This window comes from Mustela lutreola, chromosome 1, assembly GCF_030435805.1.
Source record: "Mustela lutreola isolate mMusLut2 chromosome 1, mMusLut2.pri, whole genome shotgun sequence".
Classification (NCBI taxonomy): Eukaryota; Metazoa; Chordata; class Mammalia; order Carnivora; family Mustelidae; genus Mustela; species Mustela lutreola.
Genome location: NC_081290.1, coordinates 113,011,684 through 113,028,714, shown reverse-complemented (window position 1 = coordinate 113,028,714; position 17,031 = coordinate 113,011,684). Strand labels below are relative to the sequence as shown.

The 17,031-nt window shown below is 40.5% G+C and overlaps 1 protein-coding gene across 3 annotated transcripts in view; it reads left to right on the top strand.

The window, feature by feature from the left end:
* The first annotated feature begins 600 nt into the window (after nucleotides 1-600).
* BMPR1B (bone morphogenetic protein receptor type 1B) overlaps nucleotides 601-17,031 on the top strand; it is a 397,895-nt gene continuing 381,464 nt past the window's right edge. For all 3 annotated transcript variants that reach the window (XM_059172587.1, XM_059172579.1, XM_059172569.1), the window contains exon 1: nucleotides 601-1,934. The gene's annotated coding sequence lies outside the window, so the exon portion shown is untranslated. The remainder of the gene's footprint in view (nucleotides 1,935-17,031) is intronic.

Genomic DNA, 17,031 nt, shown 5'->3' with positions numbered 1-17,031 from the left:
ATACCCGAACACTGTCTGCTCTCATAATGTCTGATATTTCATTGCCGTTTTTGAGGACAGAAATTCTAAGAGGAAAAAAAAAAAAACTTTGCCAAATAAAAGTGTCAGTAATTCAAACAATACAGGGGATTGATTAAATGAGATTTCTTTTCTGTTGAAACCTGGTTAATATCAGTAGGGAGAAGATAGGAAATAGGACTGAGGACAAGGAGTAAAAGAATTTTGGAGCAGAGAGAACTTGAGATGAGCGTCAATTGAAGGGGCACCAGGGACCCTATTATGAAGGTTGAGTAAGGAAGGCAAAATGATGCCTGTGACAAATGCTGCCTGTTTTGAACATTTTCTCATATTACATTAAACAGAACTTTCTCCTTCCCATCCAGCACCAGGCACCAGAATTCAGTTTTGTCCTAACAATATCATGGTTCCGGTACATTATAGAGCAAATATACTTTGTTGGGGATCCTAACATTTCTTTGGGGGAAATGTGCGACATTTCACAAGCTCATCAACAAATGACTTAGAGTGCCCCCTGTTCCTCAGTGGGAGCTTTGTAAAATACATTTATACACAATAGAATTATTGATAGGTTCAGAGGATTATATTTAATGCCTAACATTAAAAAAAGTAATGGGAATAATTCTAGAAAAAGGAGGAGTTGAAAGAAAACTGGTTGCCAAGAATTTAATAGGGTATAGAGACAGAGGTGAAGACAATTGGAAAGAAGCTAGGTCAGAGTGCAATTGTATCGAGTTATTTAAATCACACATTTGGTGACTAGAGAGGAGTTATCAGTTTATTTAGAAAAAATTTCAAAAAAAAAAAAAGGAAATTCTGAGAATGGGCAGCTGAAAGGCATCGGGAAGGAAAAAAAAAAAAAAATAAAAAAAAGAAGAAGCCAAGAGATAGCCCCCTGGGAGACAGAGTTGGCAATACAGCTGATTTTAGAAAGTTAACTCTCCTTCCCAAATCTCCTGAAAGACTGCAGACTAGCTTAATTTGTATTTACTTCCTTAGAAAGTATTTCAACCCTGAAAGTTTTAGCAAGGAGACCACAAAGTAAAGAGGTGACATACTTTTCCAAAACACACACTACTAATTGTAAAATTTCATCAAATATAAACAGAAGACGTTTTTCTTTTATATTTTATTTTACCAGTTTCAAAATCTTTGAGGAAAGGAAATATTTCATTTCCTTAGGTGGTATAGGTGTACGTTGCAGAGTCGCTAAACGCCCGCCCAGAAGAGCAGACATAATTCGATGTGTACATGTGTTTTTTACGAGGTGGGTCAGCATTTATCAACTTCTCAAAAGTGTCAATGGCCCTGAGAAGTTTAAATCCACGGCACTGGATTATCTTGGGGAGCCCCTGTCAGGTCTCGCTGTATAGTAATTCCACGAATCTTCATTCTTCAAACCTTAGGTTTCTTTTTTTTAGGGGGGGGGGGGACTCGTTCTTATCCACGACCACGCAGGTATGGAGCAGCGCGCGGCAGTGGTGCTCGCGCCGCGGGCGCAGCTCGGCAGTCCCCTTCCGTCCAGCGCTGTGGAAAGGCGTGAAGGGCGCCGCTCCCCGAGTCCGCTCACCACTCCTCACACACGCAGCGGAGCTGGGGCAGCTCCAAGCGTCGAGAAGTGTAATCCCTCCGCTAAGTACTTGGCTCTCAGTCTCCAATCACTAGTGGGAGCTGGAGAGGGCAAGTGAAGGGAAAAAAAAAAAAAAAAAAAAAAAAGATCCAGAGGCAGCCGAGGAGCGAGAGGGGAAAAAAAAAGTCCCGCGGCGGCGGCAGAGCGGCCGCGGCTGCCAGAAGTTGACGGTGCGGCCCGGCGCGGGGCGCGGAGTTGGCGTGGGGCCTGCGCGGGGCGCCCGGACAGTTCGGGGGCCTCGGGGACAGCGGCGCTCAGGACGCTGGTGGCCGGAGCTCAGCGGCGGGTAAGGCGCGGGCGGGCTGGCGCGCGGGACTCCGTGCCGGCGAGCGAGCGGGAGGCAGCCGAGGCGGCGTGGGCAGAGGGGCGGCGCGCGGAGCCGGTGGCGATGTCCCGGGCGGGACCCGGCGCGCGGGGAGAGGAGGAGAAGGAGCCGCGCGGGCGCGGGGCGGCGGCGGCGGCGGCGGGGGTGGGGGGTGGCGGAGCGGGTCGGGAGGTGGCTCCCGGGCTTTGTGCGCGAGCGACGCTGCCGGGACCCCGAAACCTCGTGCCGGTGCCGGTCACGAGCTGGGGGCAGAGGCGGCCGCGGGCGGGACACGTGCTCCGGAGTTGGGGAAGGAGGGACGCGCCGAGGCGGAGAGTCGGGACCCGCGTCCCCGGGGTGGGCTTGGGAAGGCGAGCGACAGGCAGCCCCGGAATGGGGATGAAGTGGGAGGGGGCCCGACGGCGGGGCGGCAGTTCGGGCGGGCACCCAGCTCTGCGGAGCCACCTGCCTCGGAAGCCTCCGGAAACTGGGCTGTGCGGCGGGAGAAAGTGCGCAGCGGAGGGCTGCGGCGTCTCGGGCTTGGGCGTGCGTTTCTGCCGCGACTGCGAGTCGCTTTCCCTCTGTTACTGTCTCTGCTACGTTCTCAAGTGTTTCTGTCTTTCCCTCGTTTTTCTCCCATTCCGTGTTAGTCTCTTCCCCACTCCCCACCTCCTCTGTCTGTTTCTCCCTCGGTCTCTCTCTCTCTGTGTCTCCCTCTCCCCACCCCCTTCTCTGTCCCACGTCCCTGCCTCTCGGTCTCCTTATCTTCTTCCCTCTCTGTCCCCTACACTCTTTCAGTGACTCTTTTTTGCAGGCTGACTTTGTGCTGCTTGTCTCACTGTACCTACCTCCGCGTCTGTCTGTCTGTCTGTCTGTCTCTCTCTCGCTGTCAGTGCCCATCAGTCTACTACTCGTGACCGTGTCTGTCGGGGCTCCATATTTCTGTCTGTCCCTTGCAGTGTTAGGGTTTCAGACAGAGAAGATCCTCCGGAAGTTGTCCAGTGTGGTGTCTTATTCCTTTTGAGCTGCACCACTCCAGCTGGATTCTGGATCCTTCGTATTTGTTCTCCAGAGAATGGGAACTCTGTGGTTTCCTTGAATTATTAGGAATTGCTCTTTTCTTAGTCACCTTTCCACCAAGGTGAGGTCAGTGACTGAGCAGCCACAGAGGTGCCAGTGAAAGAAAACAGAAGAAGAGAGCGGCTTAATTGCCTCCAGTGTATAAAGAGAATGTACCAAACGTATCTGTAGTGAAGCAGAACAACCTGAGAAATGTTTCTGAATTGTGGAAAGAAATAGAAAAGTCACCAATAATGAGAGGAGTCAGCTGTAAAGTAGTTGAAAATAATTTGAAAAAGTATTTATGGAAATTTCTGCTATACTAAACTGATGCCAACTAGTATCTGTGTTTCTTATGTATATTTTTAGGATCCTAGTGACTACTCTTCTAATTATTGTTTTGAGAAATTATGAGAAATGTCCTGTGTCAAGTGGGACATTTGTTTTTAAGAAAATATTCGGTCTTTGTGCTCTTATACCTCTTTACACTCCAGTGATCAAGAAGAATTATTTTTAACTGCAAAGAAAGTAGAAGAGGATTTGTCCATAATTTTAAGACATGAGATATTCCAGAGATCAATAATTTTTTTTTGGAAAACGTTCACTATAAGGACGTTTTGAGGGATATTACATCTTAGTGAAATATGCAAGTTATTATACACTTAGATCATTGTGTGATGCAAAAAACGGTGGTGTGCTGTAAGCAAATCATGGTAGTGATGTTTTTTATGGGAAACATAGCTGGGAAATTAATTGCTCTGATTTTCACTGTTTTCTTTAGTCATACATAATGTACCTTTGTTTTTAGCAAAATATGCCCTAGGGCTACAAAACTTGATACAGTGTGTTATTTGTCCAATCTCAAATACCATTTAGAAAACCACCTTTTCCTTTTGGTCAGGAGATATAAGTTGATATGTTCTCATTACTTATGTGCTAGGGTCTCCTGATGAATTTTAACGGCACTGATTTGGTATTTTAAATCAAAATGTTAGCTTTTGGTGAGTTAAAATCCTGATTTATGTCACTTTAGTGAATCATCACTATTTATAGGGGCTTTGCCACCTTGTCTGCCAGGTGCTGTGTCGTATTTAGCCTGGGCAGGGGTGTCTGAAATTCCCGGGTAGATTATTGTTCCTGAGTGACGTGCTGCCTCTACTCCTGGTGTGTTCATATATGTCCCTCAAAATGTTCCAGTCATTAAATAATATTTATTAAGAGGAAATTGACTTAATTTTTTTCCTCATAAACTTGGAAAACCATGTGAGATGGCCTGATAAAATATTTTTATTACAGTAAATGCTGATTTCATTATGTAAAAGTGTAAGGTAACTTAGAATGTGATATCTTTTGGTATATATAGGCCCTTCCAGTGTTCAGCTGAGATTTATCATCCAAATCTAAAGTTCGTTTTCACCCACTCCAACCTGGCAACTCCAACTCCAGCCTTGCCTCATTTTTGTAAGCCTCCTCATGTCTCCTTCTCTGGCTTCTCTGCATACTTCTCTCTGTTTACCTCTGCTTGTCTCGTTACTTGCTTGACTTCCTCCTGGGCTGTCTTTTCATTGAGGTAAAATAGTGTCCCTTTTCTTTCCTTGTCTGGATTTCAAGTGCCCAGTGCAATATCTGCCGTAAGAATATGGTCAGAAAATTCTTGAAGGATGGTTTGTGTAACTTTTTTTTTTTTTTTTTAAAGATTTTATTTATCTATTTGACAGACGGAGATCACAAGTGGGCAGAGAGGCAGGTAGAGGGGGGTGGGGGGGGAAGCAGGCTGCCCGCTGAGCAGAGAGCCCAATGCTGGGTTTGATCCCAGGACCTTGGTATCATGACTGGAGCCGAAAGGCAGAGGCTTTAACCCACTGAGCCACCCAGGGGCCCTTGTGTGTAACTTTTGATGCTAATTCTCTGTAGGTGCAGTAGTTTAAGGGAAACACTACAGTGTAGTAGAACAGAGCATAGACTGAGGGAAGAAAGAGGCTTAGAAAGCATTTCCTCACACACATTAATATTAAAGTTGAAGAGGATGAGGCCTAAACCATTTGAAAGCCTTGTTAAACAATAGACAGTGAAGCCACAGTCATTTTCCTTGGACCTCCCTACTTGCCTTCTTTTACTAGAAGTAGAGAAATCTATTACCAGGAGCTAAAAATTACTATCTAAACTCTGAGGATTTCTTCTCATGCTGACCAATAAGTCATGCATGAAACTTACCATTTTGCAATAACTGTTAATCACTGGTCATACATAGTCATGGAGGTCATGTTTGTCTTCTAGAACACTGATATCTAAATGATTTTATGCTGAGCATAGTGTTGGGGGCTGTGTCATTTTTAGCAGAATATTTATTTCTACCTGAAAAGAAGATTCAGATTCTCTGGAATAAATTTTCTCCTCTCTAAATTCCTGAGCATGTGTTGAATGGGGGATAGGGAGAAAAGAAAGGAAGTTTGGACCAGATTAGGGGCGCTTTTTGAAGTTTTTCTTCAGAGACCACTGGTTTAACTCCCAGAACAACTGCATATTCATCTGTTTTACATATCAGACTTCCCCGGTGAGCTTTTGTTTGGGGGGAAAAAAAAAGGCCAACACAGTTTAAAAAAATCTTCAAGACCACTTACTCTTCCAATCTCCCTTCCAGTTGTTGAATTTCATAATCAAGATAATTCCTCGCTTTTAAATCCGGGTATCTGGAAGATGGTTGAGAAAGTTCTTAGGATAGAAGGAGAAGCTGATTTTGCCCGAGAGATACTAATTTCAGATTTTCATATGCTACATGTGACGTGATGGCAGAAATTGAAGTAGAAATGTTGGAATACATAGTCACCTAGAATTTTGGAGGAAGGAAGGGACAGGGCTAGAAATACTACATTTAAAAGACATTCAGTCTGAATTAAAATTGAAGAACTAAAACGTATTAGAGGTAGAGTCTGGAAAGAGAAATAAATGAAGATTTGGGAGTCTGTAAGAGGCACATTTTGTTGCTGCTGAGTATTAAGTTCCCCTATACTATTAAAGATTAAAGAAAGAGTATTATATAATGTACATCGGGCAGTAATCTGTTTTCATGATTTTTAGAGCATCTGCTTTATAGGCCAGTGAGTTTAATTGCATTAAGTCATTTCACTTAAATGTTTGAGTGCCTACTCTCTGCCTGGCATTATTATATATCTCAGGGAACTGTACCATAAGAGCCACAAGGTTCTCACTCTCCTAGAGCTTGCACTCTAGAGAGTGAAAATAACCATGAACAAGCACATGAGTAAGGTCATTTATAATGGTGAAGATTGATATTAGGAAACGATGACTGGGTATTGTGACAGCTGGGGTTGTTCTTCATGTGGGGTGGTTGAGGAAGGCCTCTCTGAGGATGTCCCTGAACACCCAGAAAGCCAGCCCACTGAAAATCCCAGAGAGCTTCCTGGCAGGGGGAATATCGAAGCTGTCTCTAAAGCAGCAGCAAGTTGGGCACACACTGGTCAGTGGGATTGGATTCAGGCAAGCAGATGAGATGGTAAGAATGAGGTCAGAGGTATAACCAGGACCATGTAATGAAGTATACATTTTATTTAGACATCTTACTAAACCATCCTGGGAGACTTTATACAGAGAAGTCTGCAAATATGACTTAGCATTTCTGTAGTGTGAGCAAGAATGTCTGAAGTAAGATGTTGTGGGAGACTATGAGCAGGATCTAGCTGATAGTTTGGTGGTTTGGCCAGAGAAATTGATCAGACATTGTTCTTATTACTGAGTAAGAGTCACTGAGTTGAATCATTCTTCCCTCCTCCTTCATCTGCATTGCAGTAATCCACTGGCCCAACAGTTGCTTTTACTTTTATATCACACACCTCAGCAGTTTAGTTCCCTACGTGCTTACCATCCTCCAAGTATCTCCTGGGCCACAAGCTTCTTGATTCAGGGGCTGCTACATATCCTTAGAAGTGTGGCAAAGTTCGTTAGGGCTCTGTGTGATCTTTGGACTCCCTGGGGATTCTTGACTCTTTCAACAAACATCACTTCATTTTACATACAATTTGTGTTCTGGTTACAAAAGAAAAGAAGCAAGTCAGAATTCCTCTCACCAGGTATCTGTGGCAATTTTCTCTGCCCCTCAGCTCTGAAAATGACATGCTTCTTTAAGAACTTCATGCCATTCCCAATCAAAATTCCACCGGCATTTTTCAAAGAGCTGGAACAAAGAATCCTAAAATTTGTATGGAACTAGAAGAGACACCGAATTGCTAAGGAAATGTTGAAAAAGAAAAACAAAACTGGAAGCATCACGTTGCCTGGTGTCAAGCTTTACTACAAAGCTGTGATCACCAAGACAGCATGGTACTGGCGCAAAAACAGACACATAGACCAGTGGAACAGAGTGCAGAGCCCAGATATGGACCCTCAATTCTATGGTCAAATAGTCTTTGACAAAGCAGGAAAAAATACCCAGTGGAAAAAAGACAGTCTTTTCAATAAATGGTGCTGGGAAAATTGGACAGCTATGTGTAGAAGAATGAAACTTGACCATTCTCTTAACACCATACAGAAAGATAAACTCGAAATGGATAAAAGACCTCAGCGTGAGGCAGAAATCCATGAGAATCCCAGAGGAGAACATAGACAGTAACCTCTTCGATATCAGCCACAGCAACTTCTTTCAAGATATGTCTCCAAAGGCCAAGGAAACAAAAGCGAAAATGAACAATTGGGACTTCATCAAGTCAAAATCTTCTGTATAGCAAAGGAAACAGTCAACAAAACAAAGAGGCAACCCACGGAATGGGAGAAGGTACTCACAAATGACACTACAAAGGCTGATATCCAAGATCTGTGAAGAACTCCTCAAACTCAACACACACAAACAGATAACCATGCCAAAAAATGGGCAGAAGATATGAACAAACAGTTCTCCAAAGAAGACATACAAAGGGCTAACAGACACATGAAAAAACGTTCATCATCATTGCCATCAGGGAGATCAAATCAAAACCACATTGAGATACCACCTTACACCAGTTAGAATGGCCAAAATTAACAAGACAGTAAGCAACGTATGTTGGAGAGGATGTGAAGAAAGGAGAACCCTCTGACACTGTTGGTGGGAATGCAAGTTGGTGCAGCCACTTTGGAAAACAGTGTGGTGATTCCTTAAGAAATTTAAAAAATAGAGCTACCATATGACCCTGCAATTGCACTACTGGGTATTTACCCCAAAGATACAGATGTAGTGAAAAGAAGGGCCATCAGTACCCCAATGTTCATAGCAGCAATGGCCATGGTGGCCAAACTGTGGAAAGAACCAAGATGCCCTTCAAGGGATGAATGGATAAAGAGGATGTGGTCCATATATACAATGAAATATTATGCTTCCATCAGAAAGGATGAATACCCAACTTTTGTATCAATATGGACGGGACTGGCGGAGATTATGCTGAGTGAATTAAGTCAAGCAAAGAGAATCAGTTATATGGTTTTACTTACTTGTGGAGCATAAGGAATAACACAGAGGACATTGGGAGATGGAGAAGAGAAGTGAGTTGGGGGAAATCAGAGGAGGAAACAAATCATGAGAGACTGTGGACTCTGAGAAACAAACAGGATTTTGGAGGGGAGGGGATGGGGGGTGGGGTAAGCATGGTGGTGGGTATTATGAAGGGCATGTATTGCATGGAGCACTGGGTGTGGTGCATTAACAATGAATTTTGAAACACTGAAAAAAAAAAAGAACTTCACTGTGAATTCTGCATTTTTAGTTGTGGATCTCGCCCATCCTGTATCCCAGCCCTTTGTAAAGAGCTAGTATATAGTAGGCGCTCAGTGAATATTTGTGGAATGCTCTTGGATGCAGTCTACTAGAGTACCTATAGTTTTGATTCGGCCGACTTCATTTCTCTTGTCTTCCAGCAAACACATGACTGCATGGGCCTTCAGCTTCAGAAGATACTAAGTAGCAAGTTTGGAAATGGTTTGAAGGTTGTATTTCCTTATTGGCTAAAAGAAAAAGATACAATCCTGTATCTCTCTTCATAACCTTTCTTGCCTGGCATCTTGAGATAAACATTTTAGTCATTTTTATAGCAGTTATATAGACATGGACTTAAACAAGTACAGACACATCTGTCACTGATTAATTTGTTGATTTGTGAATCTAAAATGATTCCAAGAAAGTCTGTAATGATGGTTCCTTTGTCTAAATTAATATCTTGATAGAAATCAGTGAGTTTTATCTAATATATTTTATAACCATCTATAAAAGATGCTAAATTGTTGGATCTTTTTCTGGGAATAAGCTACTGGTCTGTTGTCCAGTAAACATTGGGCCATAAGAGTGCACATAATGAATGATTATCCCTATATCCTTCCTCTTATTACTGAATGTAATGTTCTACTCTAATGGAGTTGCAGACAACTTGGCATTACCTTATTTTTTAATGTTTTTAGCAATTCTTTCACTGTTTTAGTCCTTTTCAGTTAGTCAGGAGTCCCTTTTGTATCTGAATCTCTTCTTTGCTTTTCTAACTCCATTTTGTTAAAAACCTCCTGCGTTATTTGCCTTCTATGTCAGAAATGTTCTCTTTGCCTCTCCAGATCCACTCTCAACCCTTCTACCTTATGCTCTCTGCCTAAAACAGTACCTGCATGAACGTTCTCATCTCCAGATAGCTTGTTCATTGGGGAGCCCCAAAAGGAAAATAAGGGGAGAGTGGAGAGAAAAGTATTCTCTTAGCTTCTTCTCTGCTACATCAGTTTGGGCTGCCTGTGTCCTTGCACTGAAAGGCACTGCTTGTTATAAGGTAGTCTTCCTTCTGTAATTCTGCCCTTCCAGTAATCTCTGTAATAGCCCTTCTGCTTTTACCACCCCGCTTTACTGCTCCACCCTTCAATATTCTTTTGCACTCCTGTCTATACCTTATTATATTGTTTGCTTATAAATAAATCCTCTCCAACTTGTCAGAAGTTGTAACAGTTAAGATCCCATTTTCTGTTGATTCAGCTTGTGAAAGCCTTGGCCACTCTTACGTCTATTGGACATCTGCTTTTCACCCCAACTTTTATGCTTCTATTCATGCAACATTGGCATAGAAAACCCAAGATGTTATATAAATAATTCTGTCAACAGATATATTGGTTTAGCCACTTAAATTAGGGAAGCCTGAGTGGCTCAGTTGGTCAAGCATCTGCCTTCAGCTCAGGTCATGATCCGAGGGTCCTGGGATGGAGCCCACATCAGGCTTCCTGCTAAGTGGGGAGCCTGCTTCTCCTTTTCCCCTGCTGCTCCCTCTGCTTATACCCTTCTTGTGTCAAATAAATAAATAAAATCTTTAAAAAAATTAACACTTACATTGGCCATCATCCATATATCTCCTATATGTATGTAATTTGATTGTTTCGTTGACTCTTATTAATTCATTAATGCAAAGCATATTTGCAAAGTCAGTATTTGGGGTCAGGTACTGTGCGAGGCATTGTGGATACAAAAGGACAGATATGTTTACCCTCATTTGGGATAAGATTGGAAGGGGCAGAAGATAAAAATCTAGACAATATTTATAAATCAAGTTTGTGATTAGGGCTGTGAAGGAGATAAATAGGGCTAGTGGGAGAGAGTAATAAGAAGGATTCTCATTTGCTTGAGATCAGAAGCACCTGAACGGGGCATTTCTTTTTTTTTGGAAGGTTTTTATTGTTATTTATTTGACAGAGAGAGATCACAAGCAGGCAGGGAGGCAGGCAGAGAAAGGAGGAAGCAGAGAGCCTGACGCGGGGCTCGATCCGAGGACGCTGGGATCGTGACCTGAGCTGAAGGCAGAGGCCTTAACCCACTGAGCCACCCAGGCGCCTGAACGGGGCATTTCTAAGTTGCTTTTATTGACCTGCATCTGTTTTTCAGGCTCTTTATGTGTGAATTTTAAAGGCTTTTCCTAGTGACACAAATAATAAATCTTGGGAGAAGTAGAAATTGCATGTAAACCTACGGTTGCCTTATACCATTACCTTAAAGTAGTATTTTGGTATACATGTATATACCTTTAAGAGTTTTCTTGTGTGTTTTTATGTATTTTTAAATAAAAGTAAGGTCACATAGATTGTTGCTTGTGTTTTTCACATAGCCATACATTGACAACACCATGGTACACAAGTCTGTTCATTTTAAAACACAACATTTAATGTATAACCTGATCTCTAATGATCAGTGGTGGTTATATTTATTAGGATTTTTAAAATGTTAGATAGGCCTGAAGAAAAAGAAAATGGCCAATAATACTACCTCATAAATAATCTGGAAATACTTGAGAGTATAGAAATGGCTTAGGTCATATGGATATTTATTTATCTAAACTCCTTTGAATTATATCTGATAAAACTAAATGACCACAGAGATGAAAAATTTACTAAAACTTCTTTTGTTTAATAATTATATTCCAGAGATTTTTAGGCATAACAGTGGTTTTGTGCATGTCAGGTGTGTAACCCAACAAGGTTAGCTGGGGGTCTCTGGGGTGTGACTGGCTTTGCTTGTTAGCTGTTTGACTTTGGGCAAGTGACTGACTGAACATTGTCTCTGCTTCATCAGTAAAATGGGGATGACAGTAATAGTGATTACTAAATAGGTTTCTTGAGGATTAGAAGAGTAAATATTTGTAAAGGGTCTATAACAATGCCAGGTAGGTAGTAAACACCACAGAAGCATTTGATAAGTAAATAATCAAACAAGTCGGGGAATTGCTGGCATTTTCTAACTGCAATCTTTCTGTGGCCCTGTATTATGCTAGTGTGCATTGTGGCAGTCCCCCAGGGGGGATTCCATCACAGGACTTGTATTTTTCCCTGCATATATTCCATGCTAGCATTGAAGGAGTATTCCTCAGAACATATTTTGGGAAAAGTTGATCCCATAAATAATTGACTAAACATTCACCAGTCTATTGTCTCCTGAAAGAAAGAGACCATTATTGTTGCCAGGAATTTTTCCTCTACCCATCACACCTATCCTAGAATAGGAGTGGAGTTCTTGTTTTTGTTTTTGTTTTGTTTTGTTTTTTCCTTTCCCTTTTTCTTTTTAAAAGTAAAAATGAATATTTTTTTACCCAGAGAAAGACTTTTTGCCAATATAGATGTGAGTATACCCTGGACCTCTGGGGCCTCTTGAGCCCACAGTTTATATTGTATAATATTTTCTAGAAAGCTACTTTTATTTTTTTCTAATAATAAAGAATGCATATTCATTGACGTGAAATTGGGGAATATAGGAATTTATAACAAAATAAAAATCACTCATTCTTCCACTACCCAGAAATAGGCACTCTTTGCATTTCAGGTACTTTTTCTTCTCCTTGACAAAATCGGAAACATAAGATAAGATGGTTTTGTGTCCTGCCTTTCTTTTTTTCACTTGACTTTACTTATATAATAGTCTTAATCCAAGAAATGTAGTGCTTTCTGGCTTTCAGATGATTAGTAATCTACATTTCAAAAGAGCTTCCTTCCTTAGTCCCCAAATTCTGTGGCCAGAGACAATATGAAAATAAAATGGTGTATCTAGAATGAGTTTCTCTCTCATTCGGAAATTGGAACCACCTGGTAAGCAGTTGGCAATTCTTTTTAAAAAAGACCTGGAGTAGGTGACCTCAGGTTGCTTCATTTGTATGAGTCATTCCAGTGTTCAAGCCAGCAGCCAGATGGGCGCAGAAGAATCCATGACTAGGCTGCTCTGTAGGCCTTACTTACTTATTCCGAGTGACTGGGACTGAGCTTATATAGTCTTGAGATTAACTAGGAAATGTTATAGAGGGAAACTTGAATTATCCAAAATAAATTTAACTATTTAATTTTTAACCCACTGAGCCACCCAGGTGCCCCAGACTGTTTAATTTTTAAATGATGAATCTGTTTCCTTCACTGCATGGGCTCTAATAATATACTAATTTGGGGGGCAAGCAGTGTCTCTAAATAAATCTTACAATTTTGAATGGGGAATAATATTATACTTATGTGGTAGGATGTAAAAAAAATTCCGTTGTAAGTTTTACTCTCTGTACTTCATAAATGATGAATTTATGCTGTAGTGATTAAAATACATCTGCTCACAAAGTCCTGTATCATTCAGAGGTCCTTCAATAATTTGAATCCTCATCTCACTCAAGATTCAATCAGTCCCACTTTAAAACACTTATCTTTAATATCTTTAGCAAATGAAAATATTTAAACTCCTTTTTAAAGAGGAAAACCATGCTATACCGTTTAATTGAATTAAATTAGCTTTTCATGGAAATTTACCTAGGAGCTCTTTCTGGAACCAATTTGGAAAATGATCTTTGTATTCTGTGGCATTTATGTCTGATTATGTTTTTCTTAGTAATTCTCAATGGACTTGATTCACTCCTTGCTTCAGTCATCCAACCCTTGTGATTTTTGTAGGCAAATTAGGCATTTCCTACTCCATAATTGTGCATATTTATAGAATAATGTATACTTCTTTAAATACAGATGACATAAGAAATAGTTAATTCTATAACTTAAACTTCGTTAAATTTTACCATTTTAATTTTCTGTAGAGTATGTTAAGGCTAAGATAAGTCATATATAAACTAACTTCTCCTGAAAAATGTTTTGTAGAATTTAAATTTTGACTCTTTTACTAATAGAAGCAGGTGCTGTTGCTTATAAAAATGGCAAGTGATCCAAAAGTTCTTAAAAAATGTATTGCCTTGAAACTTTCTGCATTTCAGGCACATCAAAGATTTTGTGCATTCTCTTACATTGTAATCTGTTGTTTTTCAGAGCTATGAAGAAATTGAAAATTGCTTAGAAAAACTTAGTTTTCAAGTTTTTTAGTTGTAAAAGTTATCCTTTGTGATCAACAGGGTGGGGACATGTTTTACATGCTTTGGTACAAAGACCATAACTTCCTGCCCTTATTTCTTGTTACATCATGTTTAGCAGTTTACAGGTATTTAAAACACATTTAGCTTTAAAAAAACAAAAAAACAAAAAAACAAAACTTGCTGTATCTGCCATAATCTGGATGTGAGAATGGCAGCTATTTTGTGAATACACGAATACTCTTCACACCATCCTACTTTTCCCTCCAACTCCCCTTCTGTTTTTCTCTCACTTTTGCACTTGATTTGAAAACATCAAATCTTCTGACTACCTTTTCTGAACCAGAGGGGTTAAAACATGCTCATTTCTAAGATTCTGAACCTATAGAGAATTCCCAAGATCCTTACTAGCTTTACATCCTTTGACTGTTTAGAGTTTTGACTGAGTTAGCATAATTGAAATGATGATTTGATATTCTGTAGACATAATCTTAAAATACTCTAATAATATCATAGACTGATAATAACAGCAAGAAAAATTTCTATCTTGTTATGAAACAACTTATTAAGGTATAATTCCACTTAATATTTATGAAATATTAACATTTATGAAATGTCCATGTATTAAACATTTAAGAAGTGCATTCTTTTAGCTGAAACTAAAAATGACCTAGGGCTCCTGAGTGGCTCAGTCAGTTAAGCCTCTGACTGCTCAGGTGCTGGCTTTGGGTGGTAGGATGGAGCCCTACATTGGGCTCCCTGCTCAACAGGGAGTCTGCTTGTCATTCTCCCTCTACCCCTCTGCCCACTTGTGCTCGCTCTATCTCTCTGTCTCTCAAATAAATAAGTAAAAAAAAAAAAATCTTTAAAAAATTAACAGATGGTATGGGCTTATTATATAAAATATATTATAGATATTACTTGGATCTAGACAATATTTATACCTTCATACAGTCTCTTTGGTATAAAAAAAAAATCTGCAGTTGCATTTTTTTAAAAGATTTTACTTATTTGACAGAGAGAGAGAGAGAGATCACAAGTAGGCAGAGAGGCAGGCAGAGAGAGAGGGGGAAGCAGGCTCCCTGCTGAGCAGAGAGCCTGATGTGGGGTGTGATCCCAGGACCCTGAGACTATGACCTGAGCCAAAGGCAGAGGCTTAACCCACTGAGCCACCCAGGTGCCCCCAGAGTTGCATTTTAGAGGTTGTCTCCAAATACTCTGTAGCCCGTATTTTATTTGAAATCTCATGTTTTTATAATTGTGGTTTGAAAGCTATTATTATATATTAAACATTTTTCTTGCAACTCAGCGGGTATGCAGCTTGACTTATCATGAGCCTGTAACTTCCTTTTTTGGCTCATCTTTCTTAAACCTGGAAGGTGTAATGCAGTTTAACAATAATATTTTGTATCTTTAGTTTGTGAATAATGTCTTTCTTACAAATGGAATTATTAAATATTTATGTAATATGAATGAACTTGATGCTGTATGTGTCAAAGAGATTTGAGTCTTGCTCTAAGGGGAGAGGTGTTTAAAGTTACAGATGCTACGCCATCAAAAAATAAATGCAGAGCACAAATAGATGGAATATGGGAAAGACAAAATGAGCAGCTGAAGACAACATTATTAAGTGTCAGGTTGATTCAGTCTTTTCCTCTTTCCTTAGGCAGTGCCGTCAGGGGATATGCCTAGGGGAGGCTGGGGTTGGTGTTCTGTGCTTTCTGGTTTAATATTCGGTCTTCCATTCTCTGAATACCTTAGTCTTTATCTGCATAAACTACCTCCTTTTTGAAACCAATTAGAATTGTTTAGTTGGTTTAACTTCTTGGATTTGTATCTGTGTTTCAACTTTCAACCAGATTGTGAATTCTTGTTGAAGCATAGCAGCACTTCTTTAGCTTGAATTTGCCTTGTTCATACTTTCCGTCATTGTATGGAGCCCAGGAATCCTGACGTCTGTAATGTTTCATTGCGGTCTTCACCTTTGCAAGCTGACAGAACTCTGGTCTTGTTTTTCTTTAGAAGACTTCCCTATGGTCAACTTGATCATCTATTTTTATTTGCTTGGATTATCCTTAGTTTCTTTTTTGTCCCCTTAAGATTTATTTATTTACTTATTTGATAGAGAGAGAGAGAGCGCGCCCGTGCGCATGTGCATACGAATGCGTGCCCACCTGAGCACACAAGCAGGGGGAGTGGGAGAGGGAGAAGCAGGCTCCCTATTGAACAGGGAGCCTGATGCAGGGCTCAGTCCCAGGACCCTGGGATCACGACCTTAGCCCAAGGCAGATGCTTAACCTACTGAATCACCCAGTTGCCCTGGATTTTCCTTAGCTTCTAAATATTTTTTTCTTTTTTTGGTGAAATTAAACTTATAATTTCTTCATTCAGCAGCAGATATTTTTGGAGTGCTAGGCTGTGGTAGACTAGAAATGCAGGTAATATTTCAAGTAAAGATGAACTGTGGTTTTAAATAGGATGAAAACCTCATAATGTTGGTGCCATTGTTAGCTTTGTTGGCCATGGGAACACATTAATGCAGTGGCTTTTAAACTCCTTTTTATGATAACTAAGGCCCATTATCCTGAGAAGTACAGATTGTAACTTCCTTACTTACACCCATAACCCTATAGTTTTCAACTTTGGATCTTATTTGATGTTTTCCCCTAATAACTCATAAAGTTTTGGACATCTTGTAGGTTATCCCATTGACTTGGCACTTCACATACTGGAAAAAGTTAGTGTCTTTTGCAGACCTGGAAAATTTAATCTACATTTCCTCTTCTACATCATTTATAAAGACGTTAAATAAGATCACTTCCAGCACCTTCCCAGTTTATAGTTTTCCTGCCAAAGCAGTGCCCCCCCCCCTTTTTTTCCCCACTGTCTTTGTTTCTCCAGCAAAAGTTCATGTAATCTTCTGGTGACACTTTTCTTCATAACTTTTGGGGTAGTACCTTGTCAAGGGGCTTTAAAAAAAATAGCTGTATTATATCCACTGGTTTTTCCCTTGAGGCTCCATCCGTCTTTTAATTTGCCAGGACATGAATACCCCTGAAAAAATTCAAAGCTAGTGCCCCCCTACCTCCCTTATTTGCTAAATTTTTCAGTGACCTTATGCTTTAGCATATGTAAACTTCACAACTTTGCCAAATTACCAAGAAATGGAACACTAAATCAGAGAAATTTGCAAGACC